Genomic DNA, 15,979 nt, shown 5'->3' with positions numbered 1-15,979 from the left:
AAGAGAGTTAGTGTGAGAGAGCTGCTGATAAGAGAGCTGCTAAATAAAACTACTTTTCACCTGCCATCTGCCCATCCACCCACTCCCATCGGACCTCAGCTGGGGCTGGAACCCGACCCCGAGCGTGACATTTGGAGTAGTCGTGGCCCTGGCATAACAAGGACCCTTTAGTAGCATACGTGATTTTGTATACACAACTCCAATATATGCTGCTCAGGATGCACTTTGAGTACCCCAGGGCTGCTTTCCAATAACAAACACAGTCCTTGGTTCTGTACTCTTCTAACCCAGGCATGCAGTCTCTGTGTTCTCTTGTCTATATCACCTGCCACTGTGGGAGAAATGTGTTGTGCAATGACCACAAAGAGGGCATATGTGGGAAGAGAGGCTTATAAGTGGCTGATCTCTGACTTACTGTGGGGTGGAGTCGAGAAGAGGTCCTCATCCTTACCACAGGTACCAAAGGGTACCACAGGTAGCCCTGTGTCTCAGCTGCAGGTACTGGGGGTCCACAATGACGTTAAAGGAGCATCTTCTCCCACAGTGGCAGTTGTGAGCCAGCTGGTTTGGATAATGAGGGCTTTGCCAGTGGTTCTCAAGCTGTGGTCCCTGGACCAGCAGTACCACCATCACCTCATTAAACTCTTTAAAAATGCAAAATTGGCCGGGTGTGGTGGCTCACGCCTGTGATCCCAGCACTTTGAGAGGCTGAGGCGGGCGGATCACGAGGTCAGGAGATCAAGACCATCCTGGCTAACACGGTGAAACCCCATCTCTAATAAAAATACAATAAATTAGCCGGGCGCAGTGGTGGGTGCCTGTAGTCCCAGCTACTCGGGAGGCTGAGGCAGGAGAATGGTGTAAACCCCGGAGGCGGAGCTTGCAGTGAGCCGAGATCGCGCCACCGCGCTCCAGTCTGGGCGACAGAGCCAGACGCCATCTCAAAAAAAAAAAAAAAACAGCAAAATTTTGGCTGGGCACGGTGGCTCAAGCCCATAATCCCAGCACTTTTGGAGGCCAAGGCGGGCAGATCATGATGTCTGGCGTTCAAGACCAGCCTGGCCAACATGGTGAAACCCTGTCTCTACTAAAAATACAAAAATTAGCCGGGCGTGGTGGTGCTCGCCTGTAATCCCAGCTACTCAGGAGGCTGAGGCAGGAGAATTGCTTGAACCCGGGAGGTGGAGTTTGCAGTGAGCTGAGATCACGCCACTGCACTCCAGCCTGGGCAACAGAGTGAGACTCTGTCTCTAAAAAAAAAAGCAAAATTTTGACTGCCCGCCATCTCCAGATCTACTGAACCAGAAACTTGAGGGATAGGGAACTGAAAGCCATGCTTTAACAAGGCTTCAGGTGATTTCATGCACACTCAACTTGGAAAGCCTCTGCCCTCACTTTGGGCCACACCTGGTGGAGCTAGGGTTACTGGCAGACCAAGCAGTGTTATGCAGCCTGTTGCCAGGAAGGTCTGGACCATAAGCCTCCAAACTCTGCTTATTTGCTTTCTATTGTTTTCACTGTCTTGTCTCAAGGATATATAAATGTGAATTCCTACGTATAACAGAAGAGATGCACACACACACACACACAGGGTTCAAACTTTCATAAAGTCTTCATATTCTAATAGAGAAACCAAACCACAACAATTATTGTATAAGAAATATACTTGAAGGGGAGCTCAGGAATTTGCACTTTTAGCAAGTTCCTAGATGATGCTGAAGCTACTGGTCCAAGGAACACATTTTAAGAACTTCTATCCAGATGAATCTGTTTTCACTACTGAGGGCTTAGCTTCCCCTCGAGGGTAGAGATTGTTTTTGTGGTTTTTTTTTTTTTCTATTTTGTTTTTGTTTGTGCCCCAGCCCCGAGCTCAGTGCCTTGTACATATTCATGCTGGATAGTTTTTAAATTAATAAACATCATTGAAAGTGCAACTGAGGAGACTCAGAAGGAGGGTACTCTGTTTGCCTACCCCTCTGTCAATCATCTTTGCCTCATCACCAGCCAAAAGAAGACAGTGGGAAAGTCTAGGATTTTCAAAAGGAGTGCTCTAAATTTGGGTGCAAAATACTAGAGTAGTGGTAGAGGTAATGTACTAGTTTCTACTTGCTGCAGTAAATTAATACAGACTTAGTGGCTTCACACAATGCAAACTGATTTTCGTACAGTTCTGGAGGCCAGATGTCTGAAATGGGTCTTATGAGGCTAGCATCAAGGTGTCAGCTGAGCTATGTTCCTTCTTGAGACTCTAGGGAAAAATCTGTTTGATTACCTACTACAGTTTCTAGAGGCCACCTGTGTTCCTTGTTTCATTGCCTCCTTCCTCCATCTTCAAAGCCAGCAGCATAGCATGTTCAAATCTCAATCACTCTCTTGTTTTCTCTCCTCTGCCTCTACCAACACATCTCCTTCCCTCTCACTGACTCTCCTGCTTCCCTATTTGCTTATAGATATACTTGTGATTACACTGGGCTCACCTGGACACTCCAGGATATTCTTCTCTTTTCAAGCCCCCTGACTTAATTATAATTACATCAGCATAGTCTCTTTTCCTGTGTAATGTAACACATGGAAAGGTTCCTGGGATTAGCACGAGGACACCTTTGGGGGTCCATTGTTCTGTCTACAGTAACCCTTAATGTTCTTTTCAACCCCACATTTTATTTGGTGACTGGACTAAAATTTTTATTCCTTATTATAGGTGATAAAATACTAAGATACCTTCTGGATATGTTCCTGTATTGTCAGAGATAACTTTGAGATCTACTTATTGAGTATCTCTTAAACAGGTAGACTTCGGAGATATGAAATATGCATATTTATGTATATACACATGTGTATATATATATACAGACACATTATGTTATATAACTATATTTATCTTGTCTAGTATTTATCCGATCTAATTACTAGATGTTATGCAAGTTTTATTTTCTGATTGCATAAGGTTTTCTATAATATTTTGTTAATGAAAAAATAAGAGTAATGTAACAAAGTATAAAATATTGACTATATTAATTTTGAAAAGTACTCCCTTACATTGAAATTATATAACCATATCTTAATACGTTATGAACCATGAACCTCTTAATCCTGAATATTCTTACTTTATGAACTATATTTGTAAGTATGTGAAACAAAAGAACAGATGAAGTAAATTATGTTTGAAGTTTGAGGAACAAACTAAATACGACAAATGGAAAAAAAATTCTCCTTTGAAATTTTTCTTTCAGAAGAAGTATCATTTTCCCCTTTTTCGCCATTTCTCTGCAGTTTACAAAAGTAGGTTCAATTTAAAATGAAGGCTAATAAACTATGACAACATCTCTGAAAAATGAACTCATGTGCTTCTATGTAAAAAATGTAAATTCAAACAATGGGATGATATTATTGGTTAGAAATGTGACTGATTCATCTTGCCAGCATTTCCTTTGAAGTTTCACAATGAAATAAAGCAATCACATACAATCAATCCAAACTCCTTGCTATTGTTCAAATGCTTGCCTCCCTTTTTCTCTTTTTTCTTAATCATTGCAGCAGATGTCATAAAATAAATGTAGTGAAACATTCAAACAGCAAGTTCCCTAATTGTTTCCATCTTGATTATAAAAACACATTGAAAGGTAAATCCTCATGGTGAAATAAATGAAAAAAATAATTAACATTCAAAGTACTCCTTATACCACCTGCTTTTTACATACTGTGCTGAAATGAAGGCACCTGATGTATAAAGAGTAATGAAAAGAAATTGAGTTTCCTTCTGAAGCAGAGAGAAAAGTAGCACTTACATTTGAAATCCAAATCAAAATGGATATATCTTTTGCACAATCAGCAGGATCTGGAAGTTCTTGCACCTGATGTGAAGTGGTTAAGTCTAAATCCAAATGCAGTAAGTATGTCATCCAAAACCTATGACATAATAGTTTGTGGCTATTCGTTTACTAAAATAAAGTCTTTTATGTAAATGTTGAGCCTCTATTCCAACCACTGTATAAATGTACAAATTAAATTTTGGGTTGACAATATTTTGGTTTTTACAAAAAATGTATACATAAACATCCATATTATTACAATCACTATTTACTCCACATACATTATAGATTAGACTTGCACTTGTTAGTTCTGTCACTGAAATGGTCTTTCTATCTGAATGTTTATGATTAGGATCTTTAGTTCGCAGTCATAATGCAAGTCTGACTTGTAGTATACTAAGAGAAGGCAAAGATCAGTTCACGGGAAAGTAGGTAGAACCCTCTCTACTTTATGAACTCTATGTACAGTGGCAGAAAACTGTACTTAAAGGAAATTTAAACTGTTATTCTAAGAGAGAAAGAGCCAAACAAAATGAGACTGACCAGATAAAGCCAAGTCAAAGTAAGGTAATAGGCTTCTGAGTACAGGGTTGTAGGGATTACTCCATTCCACTTATGGCCTGAAATACTTGAGGCCCAAGACATGCTACTTTGGGGTGCCTTTAAGGGAGGCTGACATCAGAGGGCACCATTTTCTTCCAATCTATCAGGTTGGGGAGGGATGCAAACACAGCAAAGACTATGCTTACAGAAGGGCACAGCATTGTGAGAATAAATCCATGTTTCTATGGAGACATCTCAAGTGTATGAATATATGTCTGTGTGTGTTGACAAAGATTCATAATTTGAGAGTTATTGTACGAAATGAGGGAGTTCACATTCAGGGTAATGTTGGGCTTTATATAAATAGACGGGCTCAGCAGTATTTTTCTATAAAGGGCCAGGTAGTAAATGTTCTAGGTTTTTTGCGTGTTCTAAGAAAATTTTGTTTATTTCATATAATCCCATAGGAATTCGATACCAAAGGCTGACAGAGTGCAATAACTGTAATAATTTTGGGTTCTTACTGACTTTAGTCTGTAAAATGACGTGGAAAACAAAGAAATCAATGATGAATCAAATCATTTGTCTGCATTCTAGTTGGCAGTGAGTCTCCACACTCCTTGGCATGGCCAGAAAGGCCATGCATGCTCTCACTCTAACCCTGGGTTTTCACCCTATCACTTCTGCTTTAATAATTCCGCTCCACCATTCTAGCTTTTATTGACAGCTTGGGCTGCCAAAAGAGAGCAAGGTGGCTATACTTACACCAGACAAAATAGACTTTAACTAAAAAATAGTCACAAGAGACTAGAAAAGGTAATTGTAATAATAAAGGAATCAATTTATCAAGAAGATGTACAATTGTATGTATTTATCCACCAAACATCAGAGCATATAAATATATAAAGCAAATACTAATAGACTTGAGAGGAGAAATAAATAGCAATACAATAATAGTAGGAGACTATAATACTCAACTTCAATGATAGATAGGTCACCCAGAAAGAAAATCAATAAAGAAACAACAGATTTGAACAACATTATAGAGTGAATGAACCTAACAGACACCTAACATTCCATTCAATAACTGCAAAATACATACTCTTTTCAAGCGCACACAGAACATTCCCTAGGACAGATCATATGTTAGGCCATAAAGCACATCTTAAGTTCATTGAAATCATGTCAAGTATCTTTTCTCATCACAAACATATAAAACTAAAAGACAATAACAGGAATAATTTTGGAAAATTCACAAATATATGGAAATTAAATAACACAGTCCTGAACAACCAATAGGTCAAAAAAGAAATCACAAAATTGAAAGAATCTTGAGACAAACAAAAATGGAAACACAATATACCAAAACTTACAAGATGCAGCAAAAGCAGTTCTAAAAAGAAAGTTTATAGTTATGAATGCCTACATTAAGAAAAAAGATATCAAATAGCCTAACTTTACACTTTAAGGAACTCAAAAAGAAATAAAGCCCAAATTAGTAGAAGAAAAAAATAGTAAAAATTTAGGACCGAAATCTCTAATCTCTCATGAAATATCTGATCTCTAATGAAATAGAGAATAGAAAAACAATAAAAAGGATGAACAAAAATGAGGTTTTTAAAAAAAATTAACAAAATTTACAAACTTTTAGCTGACTAAATTAAAAAGAGGACTCGGCTGGGCGTGGTGGCTTACGCCTGTAATCCCGGCACTTTGGGAGGCCGAGATGGGCAGATCACGAGATCAGGAGGTTGAGACCATCCTGGCTAACACAGTGAAACCCTGTCTGTACTAAAAATACAAAAAATTAGCCAGGCATGGTGGTGGGTGCCTGCAGTCCCAGCTACTTGGGAGGCTGAGGCAGGAGAATGGCATGAACCCAGGAGGTGGAGCTTGCAGTGAGCCGAGATCACACCACTGCACTCCAGCCTGGGGGACAGAGCAAGACTCTGTCTCAAAAAAAAAAAAAAAAAAGAAAAAAGAGAACTCAAATAAATTAAACTATAAATGAAACAGTGATGTCACAAGTGACACCAAAGAAATACAAAGGTTCATAAGAGACTGCTATGAGCAATTATATATGAACAAATTGGATAACATAAAAGAAATGAATAAATTGCTAGAAGCGTACAATCTAACATGACTGAATCATGAAGAAACAGAATATCTGAATAGACTAGTAATGAGTAAAGAGATCAAAATAGTAATCAAAAACCTCCCAATAAAGAAAAGCCCACAACCAGATTACTTCATTGGTGAATTCTACCAAACATTTAAAGAAGAATTAATGCCAATCTTACCTAAACTCTTCCAAACAAATTGAAGAGAAGGGAACATTTCCAAATTCATTTTATGAGGCCAGCATTACCTTGATACCAAAGCTAGATAGAAACACTACAAGAAATAAAAATTAAAGGCCAATACCCTTGATGAAAATAGATAGAAAACATTTCAACAAATTACTAGCAAATTCAACAGCAGTTTAGAAGGATGGAGGGATTTACACCTGGAATTCAAGGATGGTTCAACATATGGAAATCAATAAATCTGATATACCACATTAACAAAATGAAGGATGAAAATCTTATGATCATCTGAATACATGCAGAAAAAGCATCTGACAAAACTAACCATTCTTTCCTGATTAGGAGAAAAAACACTCGACAATTTGAGTGTAAGAGGAATGTACTCCAACATAATAAAGGCCATATATGACAAGCCCACAGCTCTCATCATACTCAATGGTAAAAAGCTGAAGGCTTTTCCTCTAAGGTCAAGAACAAGACAAAGATGCGCCTACTCACCACTTCTATGCAACATAGAACTAGAAGTCCTAAACAAAGCAATTAAGCAAGAAAAAGAAATAAAAGCCATCCAAATCAGCAAGAAAGAATTATGATTTTCTCTATTTGTAGATGACATAGTCTTATTAAAAACCTTACAGATGCCAACAAAAAAACTGTTAAAACTAATAAATTCATTAAACTTGCAGAATTCGAAATCAACATAGAAAAATCAGGTGCATTTCTGTACACTAGCAATGAATACCTGAAAATGAAATAAAGAAAACTATCCATTTATAGTAGCATCAGAAATAATAAAATACTTAGGAATATATTTAACCAAGGCAGTGAAAAATCTGTATACTGAAAACTGTAAAATATTGATGGGAAAATTGAATAAGACACAAATAAATGTAAAGATATTCCATACTTATGAATCAAAAGAATTAATATTGTTAAAATGCCCAAATACCTAAATCAATCTATACATTCAACACAATCCCTATCACAATTTCAAGGGCATTTTTCACATAAAAAAAGAAAACAATCCTAACACTCATATGGAAACACAAAATATCCCAAATAGTCAAAGCAATCTTGAGAAAGAGGAAAAAAGCCAGAGACATCACACTTACTGATTTCAAACTACATTTCAAAGCTATAGTAATCAAAACAGTATGGTACTGGCACAACAACAGACACACAGACCAACAGAACAGAATTGAGAATCCCAGAAATAAACCCATGCATGTAAAGTCAGCTAATACTTGACAAGGATGTCAAGAACACACAACAGTGAAAGGATAGTCTCTTTAATAACTGATGCTGGGAAAACTGGATATCCACATAGAAAAGAATAAAATTATACTTCTATCTTATACCACTCACAGAAATTAACTTGAAATAGATTAAAAACTTAAATGTAAGATCTGAAACCATAAAACTCATATAAAAGACATAGGAAAAAACTTCTCAGTGTTGGTCTTGGTAATGATTTTTTGGATATGACATCGAAAGCACAAGTGAAAAAAGCAAAAATAAACAGATTTTCATTAAACTAAAAAGCTTCTAAACAGAAAAGGAAATAATCAACAAGGTGAAAAGGCAACATATAAAATGGGAGAAAATATTTGTAAACCATATATATGATAAGGGGTTAATATCCCAAACATATAAGAATTATAATAAAACAGATTATCTGATTTAAAAAAGAAAATCTGATTAGACCAAAAATCAGTAAAGAGTTTGAGTCAGTAATCAAAAACTGCTCAACAAAGAAAAGCCCAGGACCAGATTAATTCGCTGGTGAATTATACCAAACATTTAAAGAAGAATTAATGCCAATCTTACTCAAACTCTCTCAAAAAAACTGAAGAGAAGGGAAGACTTCCAAATTCATTTTATGAGGCCAGCATTATGTTGGTACCGAGACCTGAATAGACATTTTTCCAAAGAAGACTTACGAATGGCCAATAGATATGAGATAAGGTGCTGAACATCACTAATCATCAGGGAATTGGAAATCAAAACCACAATGAGATATGACCTTACACTTGTTAGGGAGAGTTTATCAAAAAGGCAAGAGAGAACTAACAAGTGTTGGTGAGGGTGTGGAAAAAAGGGAACCTTTTACACTGTTAATGGAAATGTAAATTAGTACAGCATTATGGAAAATAGTATGGAGATTCCTCAAAAAATTAAAAATAGAATTACCAAACGATCCAGCCATCCCACTTCTGGCTAGATATCTGAAGGAAGAGAAATCAGTAGCTTGATGTCTGCACTCTCGTGTTCACTGCAGCATTATTCATAATATCCAGGACACAGAAACAACCTAAGTGCCCATAGATGCATAAATAAATAGAGAAAAATGTGACACACACATAGACATACACACACACACATATCTCACATTTGTATACATAATATGTATACAATGGAATATATATGTATAATGCAATATTACTCAGCCATAAAAAGAAGGAAATCCTGCCATTTGTGCCAACATGGATGAAACTTGAGGGCATTATGCTGAGTGAAATAAGACAAAGACAAACACTGTGTGATCTCATTTATATGAGGAATCTTAAAAAGTTAAAAAAAAAAAAAGGCTGGGCACAGTGGCTCACACCTGTAATCCCAGCACTTTGGGAGGCCGAGGCAGGCGGATCATGAGGTCAGGAGATCGAGACCATCCTGGCTAACATGGTGAAACCCTGTCTCTACTAAAAATACAAAAAAAATTAGCCAGGCATGGTGGTGGGTGCCTGTAGTCCCAGTTACCCGGGAGGCAGAGGCAGGAGAATGGCGTGAACCCGGGAGGCGGAGCTTGCAGTGAGCCGAGATCGTGCCACTGCACTCCAGCTTGGTTGACAGAGTGAGACTCCATCTCCAAAAATAAAATAAAATAATAAAATAAAAAGTTAAAAAAAAAAAACTTATATCCTGAGCTCTATGCTTGGAATGAGCCCAGCAGTGGCTTTGTCTGTTTTCCTCAGTTTCAGTGCTAGTGTCTATATAATTTCTGGCACATATTACACGTGCATTAAAGGCATTTGTTGAATGTATGAATAAAACCATTTATGACTTTCTTAGTTATGCAATGTGCAGTAGGGTAATGGTGGACTGATGTGCTAGTAAGGATCCCACTGCTAATCATTAGAGTTAGTAGAAAAAAAATAACTCAATTATATATCAATTAAGCATATCAAATATACTCAATTATATCACTTGTAATCAAGTTTCCATTTTCTAGTCTCAGTGTAGTAGTTTTCATTGTGAAATAAATACTATATTTTCTAATATAAAGTACACTGCTTTCACATCTTAACATCTTTGAAACAGTGAATTGTTACAAAATTTTTGTTGGTCAGGACACGATTATACGATTTATCATTCCCATATATGCATTAGCATCAAAACCAAAAGTACTTAAACTTGCAGAATGAGTTTCAATGACTTGGGTGAAAATCTCTGAAAAATAATAAATATGGAGGGAGTTGGTGAATCAGGAGTGTTTTAACAGCCTCTAAGTAGAAGCAAAAAAGAAAAAATAGGCTAACTCTATATGATAGCAAGATAGACTTAAGAGACTTACAAGCCAATGAGTTTTAAATTCTTTATGAATTCTCTCAAATTCTGAACCATCAAAGATATTGGCAGAGGACAATATTGTGTAATAAAAACAGATATTGATGACTTTGACTGAAAGTGATTTAGAAGTATGACCCTGAACCTGATGTTTTAGCAATATCATAACTAATTCCTTTAGCCTTACATTTTCTTTTTATGTATTCTCAAGAGCGATATATGAAAACATTCTACGTCTTGTTCAAAGAGTTTTTTTAAACATATAAAATAAAAATCCTAAATGATAAGAAGTTATTGTGTCTTACTTTAATAAGCAAGATTTTAGAAAATTTGTTAATAATATGTATATTTTACATGTCATTATTTATGACACATCTTACAATTGAGGCATCTTAGAAGTACACCTTCATCTACATTGTGTGTACAACTATATTAAATGTAGAATAGCAGTACTTGCCGTAAAACAATAGCAAGTAAACTACAACCTCAGATGAAATTGGAAGCTACTGCCCTACTCTGATACTACCCTAGTATTTTATCACTGTCTATCAAATGTATCAAATAGTGAACAATAACAAGTGATGTGGTAAACAGGTAAAAAAAAAAAAAAGGCAGTTTTGCCTTCAGTATACTGTCAAGAAAAATTGTCCAAAACTTGACAATGGATAAAAGAGATCCCTGGGTGTCACTGGGGTGGAAGGTTGGGTGTCGCCCTCCAGACTCTCTGGGATTATCTGTTTCTATGAGGGTGTATTCCTTTGACCAGCTTTCTATTCACTAGACTATTTTACACATCTGTGCAGGTAGAAGGTAATATGTAGAAAACTTGTAGTAATGAAAATGAGATTTGTTCATATCAGTGAAAACGAATTTTGTCTGATAGAAAGAAAGGATATGTTGTATTGCCCTGTATGATATTAGCCAGTTTGGAAATTTTCAGTGCTCTTGAATTGTGTGTGTTTGTATGGATATATTCAGTATTTCTGAATGTGTGTGTATTATGGATCCATGTGTATATCCATATAGCCATAATTCATAACCAATATATGTCATGCATGCTTAAGGTGAAGATACATTCTGAGAAATATGTTGCTAGGTGATTTCATGATGCAAACATCATAGAGTGTACTTACATGAACCTCAATGGTATAGCCTACTACATACCAAGGTTACATGGTATAGTCTATTGCTCTTAGGTTACAAACCTATACAGCATGTTACTGTGCTGAAGACTGTAGATAATTATAACACAGTGGTAAGTATTTGTATGTCTAAACATATCTAAACATAGAAAAGGTACAGTAAAAATGTACAATCATAATCTTATGGGACCACTGTGACATATATGGTCTGTTGTTGACTAAAATGTCACTGTATAGATGATAGATGGATTTTACACACACACACACACACACACACACACACACTCTTCACATTCTCTTTTGAACCAGTGTTAACATCTTAACGATTCCCTTACTAGTTAATCATTTAAATAAAATATTTTACTTGTATAGATTTTATGGTTGTATGACAGTCATAATTTTATCTTTCTGAAAATTTCAATTTAGCATTATATAATGTCTTTGGAAGGAAGTTAAATATAAGGAACAAATGTTAATAATTATACTCACTATCTTTAGAGAAGGTTAATTTTCTGAAGTATTTCAGGATAATATATGTAAAACAATATTATGTTTAGATGCAAGTACACGTTAATCTTTTTATTAGTTGTGAAAAAAATTCAGGTACTTTATGCACAGAGAGTTGTAGAACTCTAATTCGGCAGAGAGGAGTAAAAAGTTCAACATTTAAAGACAGAATTCCACTTATGCGAGTGATCTTTTGTTTCTGCAAATTACTTTGATAAGCCATGTGGTTTGATAAGCCACATGTTTGTAGAATCATACACCTCAGGGCAAGACCAGAAGGACATAGGCATGATACAAAGTTAAACTGTAAATGAAACTGGAGTGTTAGGAAGCGCAAGAAATCAAAGAAGACAAAGGGTGATACAGGATGTAGCTGGATGCTAGAGACTTAGAAGAGATGGTCTCTTAAAATTCCCCAGATGGGCATGCACAAGTTAATTACAAGTATTGACCCTAACATTCACTTAAACCTACACACATCCTTGAGTTTGTGGTACTGCACGGAGTGAAGGGATGAGAGGTGGTAGTGGGGTCTGAGTGGGAGCCATAGTGAGAACTAGAGACAGCTTACGATAGAAAGGAAAGGCAAAGGCTGAAGTGAGAAGTCACCAGAGGCAGGAGCTTGGAGCCTGAGATTAGAAGAAATACACCTGACACCAAAGAATTCTCAGAGATATTGGAAGGGATCATAGATTTCTCCTAACATGAAAAATGGAGGTTCAGGGCAATTTTTTTTCTAAATCTTTAAAGACAAGATGATTGCAGCAAGCTAGAAGATTTGAACAAACTCAAGAGGCCTGCATAACTTTCTTACTGGGTAGATACATGTGAACTTTATACATGTATAATCTAACTTTACACATGTACACATGCATATATGCTATCCACACCAACATCATTATTGTAGTAAGAAATCAAAGTGCAAGACAAAGTGCAGTGAATATACCTTTTATTCTTCTATGTTTTTTAACTTTAAAATTATAGGTCAGTTATGCAGCATAATTTGAATGAACTGATTCTATATGTTTACATTGCATACATAGAGACATGTAGAAAACCTAAACAATTTAGCTTAAAACTTTATAATTTTTATGTTCAAGGTACTTAACCAATATGAGGAATTTCAGTAGACACCAAAATATTCATAAAACCCAAACAGAGACCAGCATTTTTAATTTAACTGATATCCTAAAACATAATTTTGGTTGTTGAATTTCAGATTCAAAATATTATTAAAAAAGAAGAAAACAAACGGTAAAACTGCCCTAGAAAACTAAATAATGGTGCTGCCAATATGAATAATATAGTATTACTAAACTTGACTTCATTTGAAAAGAGATACAAAGACTTTATGAAAGTAGAATGTTCCAGTAAGTTTGCTACTCAACATGCAAGTGTATATAGTATTTAGCATGAATCAAAAATATGCCTGAGCAATGATTCTTTACAGCCAAGAACACAGCCTGTATATGATGGCCCAAGTGTTAGGTATTCTATTCCCAGGGACATGTCTACTGTGCTATTGTGTAATACACAGGTATTCTGTGTATGGCAACACTGCTAGTGCAAGGTCTGCTTTTCAAGGAGAGAAGAAAGGGCTCTGCCAGTGATGTAAGAATCCTATGAGAAATGGAAAACACCAAGGGCTATACAGGGGTGCTTTGTAGATGAGATAAACCTCTAATGGATTTGATTGGTAGAAGCAGACGAGAAAGTCGCTCACTTGCTATGTGTTCACTAAAAGATGAAATCATAGCCAGAGGAGTTGCAAAAAAAGATGTTTCCCACATGGACTAAGAAAGATGGTGATGGAAATCCAGCTTGGTTCTGAGCAGAGTTTCTGTGTAAACCCACCTTGAGCTAAAAGGCATTCCCCTCCCCATTTAAAGTATCTTTAGGGAATAATTAGCTGTCCAATCATTGGCAAGTCCTAATATATTTGGCTGATTTTTTTGCCGGGCCTAGGGCACCTCTATATTTTTATCAATAGGGTACAATAACTAAAACTGAGGAAAACCTATGATTTCAGCTTTCAGCATGGCTGACCATTGGCTCCCATGCCATTGCTCTTATTTCACCAAGAATGTGGTTCTTCAGAGTTGGCCTTCTAAGAAAATTTATAAAACTGGAGAACCTTATAACTGCAATTTTGAGTTCATGCGCCTCATTATTACCCTAGAGACTGGGATTCTTCGAAGTTTAAGGATTGCCAGGAATCACACAGGCAGGGCTAGAAGCCATGGCTGTCTGTACACTATGTCTCAAGGTCATGCTGGTCAGACCATGCTTGGTTCAAAACATGAACCTAAGAGCATGATACTTTACATTTGTTACTGGCTTGCACTTAACTCTTTACTTGCACGCCTGCCCATATGCATCTTTTTCTAAGAAAACATTAAACCATAATATACTTTAAGTCTCTGTCAACATTTTGCTCAATCTTAGGTAAACAGACAAAGGATTACTATTCCACACTACACTTATTAATTGATATGAAAAATTATTGGGACCAAATGTATTCATTCTGTGTAACACTTAGAGAAAAAAAAATCTAATATATATCATAATAAAACATATATGAAAATTTTGTGAAATAATAACTCAATGTTGATATAGTTAAGATTTTATGTCAAATATTTCTAAATTTGCCTAAAGAACAAATGTAAGAAAGATGTTTTAATGCTGACTTTATATTTTATACTAAAACATGAGATCCTTTTCAGAGGAGATCTTCTATAATATTACTTTCCTATTTGGTTATTAACCTAAATGACGTTATTCGACTGGATTTCATATGTGTTGCAGGTCCTGCTGGGAAATCATAAAACTGGGCTCATTTAGGAAGAGGCAATGTGGCTATATCAGAAAAGCTGCCATATGTGAAACCTCACTTTCTGCCTGTTGAAATTTTTGTATTTCAGGTCTCCCAGGGACATGTCCACTGTGCTATTGTGTAATTTTATCAGCATGAACTTCTGCTGAATATTTTTCCTTCTTTTCAAAATCCATATTTCAGTAGAACTAACTTCAAAACTTAATGTTGCAACATCTGTGCCCATACACCTGGGAGCCATAGAAGATGTATCCTGAAGATTATCTACATTTTCTAATGTTATAAAATGATACAAAAAGAGAGAAAAAGGTTATATATTTTTCCTGGTCTGGATTTTTTTTTTTTTAAAGGAATCACTTTCTGCCTCCTTAAAAGGAGTCTTAAAATAAAAGAGAACGAATACTTCTAAAGCTATAAAGAATATCTTTACAAATGTAATAAAATACTCATTTGTTTTGTTTACAGATAATTCTTAATACATATGTAAAACTTTCCATTAAGACACTATTTTGTGAATACAAAATCTGGAGCTATAGCCTCGAAATGTTTTCAAACAAGACTTTTTAATAACTAAATAAAAAGAAAGTAAAAAAAATTGCTACTTTGAATTTATTTACTACTTTTCTTTTGTGGATCTATCAACAGCTCAACGGTTTCTTTTTTTAAAAAATAGAAGTTATGGTTGTATTTATTTCTCAAATGGAAGATTGAGATATTGACAAACAAGAAAGTGTTTATGAATGGAGAGAAATGCCTTCCACCTGGCTTCCTTCTATTAGTTGTTTTATCTCTTTAGAATAAAATATGCAGCAATGTAAAGAGTTTAGAGCATATCAAAACTGCCGGCCTGAGATGGTGCTGCCAACCAAATGGATAGAACCAATTGTTGTTGTTGAAGGATAATGCAGAATATGTGACTTTCTACAGATTCAAAGTAGTGAAGAAGGATGATGAATGGACTTGGGGGAATCACATGTGAATTTTCTTGACTTTGTCATCAATTTACCAAATTATGATAAATACTAAATACTTATGGAGTGCATTCTATGTGCCACACATTGTTTTAATTGCTTTGCACATTTTACTTATTAAATTTTCACCCTAACTATATGTGACAGGTACTTTTGCCATCATCATCTTACAGATGAAGAACCTGAAGCAGATAGGTTAAGTAACTTGTCCAAAGTCACCCAGCTTGTCCATGGTGGGGCAGAGCTACTGCAGAGCACCATGAATCTACATTGCCTCCTTTTCCTATGAGTACTTTTC

General features: G+C 35.9%; 1 protein-coding gene across 6 annotated transcripts in view; it reads right to left on the bottom strand.

The window, feature by feature from the left end:
• The window catches only part of MACROD2 (mono-ADP ribosylhydrolase 2), a 2,112,402-nt gene that overhangs the window by 48,782 nt on the left and 2,047,641 nt on the right, over positions 1 to 15,979 (bottom strand). The gene's annotated exons all lie outside the window — the stretch shown is intronic.

This window comes from Pongo pygmaeus, chromosome 21 (assembly GCF_028885625.2).
Source record: "Pongo pygmaeus isolate AG05252 chromosome 21, NHGRI_mPonPyg2-v2.0_pri, whole genome shotgun sequence".
Lineage (NCBI taxonomy): Eukaryota > Metazoa > Chordata > Mammalia > Primates > Hominidae > Pongo > Pongo pygmaeus.
The sequence above is the reverse complement of the archived record's forward strand: the minus strand, read 5'-3'. Positions and strand labels throughout refer to the sequence as shown.